The following is a 3427-nucleotide window of genomic DNA, read 5'->3' as shown; positions in this document are numbered from 1 at the left end:
ACTACCTAGCATTGACTGCAATAGAGAATGATATTCTCCACCAAAAGGCTTTCTGGGGAACATGGTTTGACCCAGTAAAGACAACAGTGTTGAAATAAATACAATAAAATTAAAATATAACATAACTAAAAATATAATAAAATACCTAACTACATAATTCTATTCTTGTTAGAAATTGCAACAAAATAAAATAGAAATGTAAACTTTTGAACTGCAGGTTTCGTCTGGCCAGAGGAGAACTGGCCCCCGACTGAGCCTGGTTTCTCCCAAGGCTTTTTTTCTCCATTCTGTCACAGAGGGAGTTATCGCCGATTTGATTGCACAGATACCATTTAAACTAAACTGACCTAGACAATGTCATCTCTGAATTAAATAATGAAATGCCTTTAACTGAAAATTGAGTGTTTAATCTTATCATTATACATTACTGACACTCTATCTTTCAATTTGATACTGTTAAGTGCTTTGACACAATCTGTATTGTTAAAGGCGCTATATAAATAAAGGTGACTTGACTTGTTGTGGATATTAAGACTCACAGAAGGAATCACCTCAGCAGCTGTTGATTTTCCAGGAGAATCTTTAACACTGTCAGTACCTCACAGGAACAAAGCAAACAATTGAAATTTCTAATGCATTTCTAATTGATGTTTCTAGAGGTGCAACAGGAACACTGTGAGCTGCTTATGAAAATCAGAGCCATCTGTGAACTGAAGGGAGTCCTTTATATTTTACAGATGAAAAACAGTGAGCAGCAAAAGGACATTTAAGCATGGTTTAAATTTAATTAAATATGCAGATATGTGGAGTACATCAATTCAAAACTCAAACACACAGTCACAGGAGTTAAATTGACATTAACAAGCAGTTATCAATGCAGCCATGAATGAACCCTGAAACTCTTTAGTGCACACATTGCTAGACAGATCTCAAACTCTTGTCACTAGGTTTGGGGCACCCCTTTTATCTGAAACCTGAGCTTAGAGGCATTGTAAGCTGTTGACCAAGTAAAGTCACCATTTTGCACACAATGGTGTAAACATTGTAAGGGAGGTTTAGTCAAATCTTTGGAGGACTCTTACCTTGCCAGGTTTTGGAAAGAGGGACTGCTGAGATTGAGATGACATTTTAAGAAGGACAATTTCTGCATATTATAACCGCCTCATGTTTTTCTAACACAAAACTAGTTATACAACTTAAACTACTGTTAGGCAAACTAAATTCCCCTTTAAGAAGGGAAGATGCTTACCAAATATATGCACATTCTTTTTATATAGCCATGAAAAAACAAACAAACAAACAAAAGACACAATCAATCACATTATACAAATAATGTCATGTATGAATCCATAACAGGAAATAGATATTAGGTTGCACAGTTTATTAATGTGCAAATGGATGTGTGGGAGAGTCTTATTTGATGAGATATAGTTTATCAAATTATGCCCAAAGTTGAAGCTGTCCCTCAGACGATGAATACTCCAACTATTTGCGATGACTTCACTCCAAACGATAACAGTTCCCAAGCCCCAGACCTTTCCAAATCAGGTACTGCCATAAGTAAGACAGAAGCTACAAGCTTACATCCATCTGGGCATTACATCCATTTTTAGCTCGTAACATGTGGTTAGTCACCAATAAAGTGTCCTTCTAAAATACATAAAAATAAACTGTATCAACCTTTTAGCATCCAACCCAACATCGCTTGTATACACATATACAATTGCTTAGCATATATCAAACATCATCAACAAGGCTAGATTGAGATAAAGAAAACATCCTTACTTTAAGTTGAGCTTGAAATGGAACATTTCCCAACAAGGACATCGCACACATGCAGTCAAGCCATGCTTTCTACTGCTGCCGTTCTGCTAACTTCCTCTACTGACGGAGCTCATTTAGGCGCCATAGCACCCCTAGCGGTGGGGAAGACACCTATAGATAAGAGACTTAGTAACTGGCTTGTCTGTTACAATATGATGCTATAGCATAACTTGCATCAGAACACATTTACTCTTATCAATTCCAGTTTGTACAATCAGCACAACATTGAGGATGTTGAATATCAAGGGTTTAACCAAAATGGTTAATGCAACCACTGCATTTGTTCTGTATTCACAATTGAAACCATTATGATTCAACACTTCTCAGAACCAAATAAACATACAAATAAACCTATACAAGCTTTGTGTGGGTACATTTCTGAATGTTCCGTACCCATTTCCAGCAACAACGAAACACAAGCAATGAGCTTTTAATCCTCAAGCTCACAGATCGTTTTTTGAAGAAAACAAGAATCAAGTTCCTTCAGAACATGCCAGCATTAAGTCTTAACTGAAATAGAGAAAGAAAAAATATGCTATAGTGATAAACTGAAACAGTTATGAAAATATACATTCACAATAGACAAGGAATACTCTCCTTTGGGATGATTTCTCTTGATGCAGCTCTTAACATCCGGGTCACACACACAAAAACTCACCTGTAGCTTTTTAGAAGCCCTTAGACCTTGATCAGTTGGTTCAGGTGTGTTTGATTAGGGTTGGAGCTGAACTCTGCAGGACTGATGTTGACCACTCCAGGTTAGATGTTTTAGTACCATTAAAGTCACAACTATAGAAGCAGGGTAAATAATTACAAGAAAAAAGCACAAGTAAAAAATGCCAGATAAAAAAAAATATATATTCCCATTCACAATGATTTCAATCTCGTGCAGGCTACACGCTTTCCAACCTCCATCTTACACTGACAATCCTGTGAAATTTCAGCTCATGAGCATTTATACTCATGGACACAACCATCGATAGGGATGCAAGCAGGGTAGTCGTGGCCTAGTGGTTAGGGAGTCAGGCTTGTAACCTGAAGTTTGCTGGTTCGATTCTCAGGCCAGCAGGAACTTCCCATGATGCACCACAGCACAGACATAAAAGTTAATTCTGGGAGCTGCTCTGGTTTTTCACCTGGCTCCAGCAAGGGTTTAATCATTGGGCTCTAAAACTCCTCATTTGTAATATAAAAATGGTCCTCATATAACCTATGTTGTGTTCATTGGTTCGCCAAGTGATTCGGGGGAGTGGTTAGTGTTCATGACTGAAATGCTGTCACCCTGGTTTTGAATCTCGGGTGAAGCAGTAATTCATAAAATTATAATAAGCATTTAGAATTTGTGTTTTTATTGTTCTGCTATTCTAATGTGTTGAAACATCGGTCTGACATCTGAATGAACTCTTTATGAATAAATGTTATTTTGGTCATGAAAAATGAACATTAATAAAAGACATCAAGCCACAATGTCTGGCTTTTTTTTTTCTTTTCTTTTTTTTTTTTTTTTTTACATATAAAGATTTTTATTTTAAAATATGGATTTTCTAAACAGTGTCTCAACACTTTGTGATCTGAATTAGATTTCATACAATATATGCCTTGC

The 3427-nt window shown here is 36.5% G+C and overlaps 1 long non-coding RNA gene across 1 annotated transcript; it reads right to left on the bottom strand.

The window, feature by feature from the left end:
- Positions 1-571: 571 nt before the first annotated feature.
- On the bottom strand, positions 572-2452 carry LOC131524688 (uncharacterized). The gene is made up of 3 exons (XR_009267051.1): positions 2218-2452; positions 1786-1935; positions 572-1650 (listed from the first exon to the last, which is right to left on the bottom strand). It is a non-coding gene; the product is annotated as an uncharacterized LOC131524688 (long non-coding RNA).
- Between the last annotated feature and the right edge of the window lie 975 nt (positions 2453-3427).

The sequence above is a fragment of the Onychostoma macrolepis genome, chromosome 18, assembly GCF_012432095.1.
Source record: "Onychostoma macrolepis isolate SWU-2019 chromosome 18, ASM1243209v1, whole genome shotgun sequence".
NCBI lineage: Eukaryota > Metazoa > Chordata > Actinopteri > Cypriniformes > Cyprinidae > Onychostoma > Onychostoma macrolepis.
This window is presented reverse-complemented; position numbering and strand designations above follow the sequence as displayed.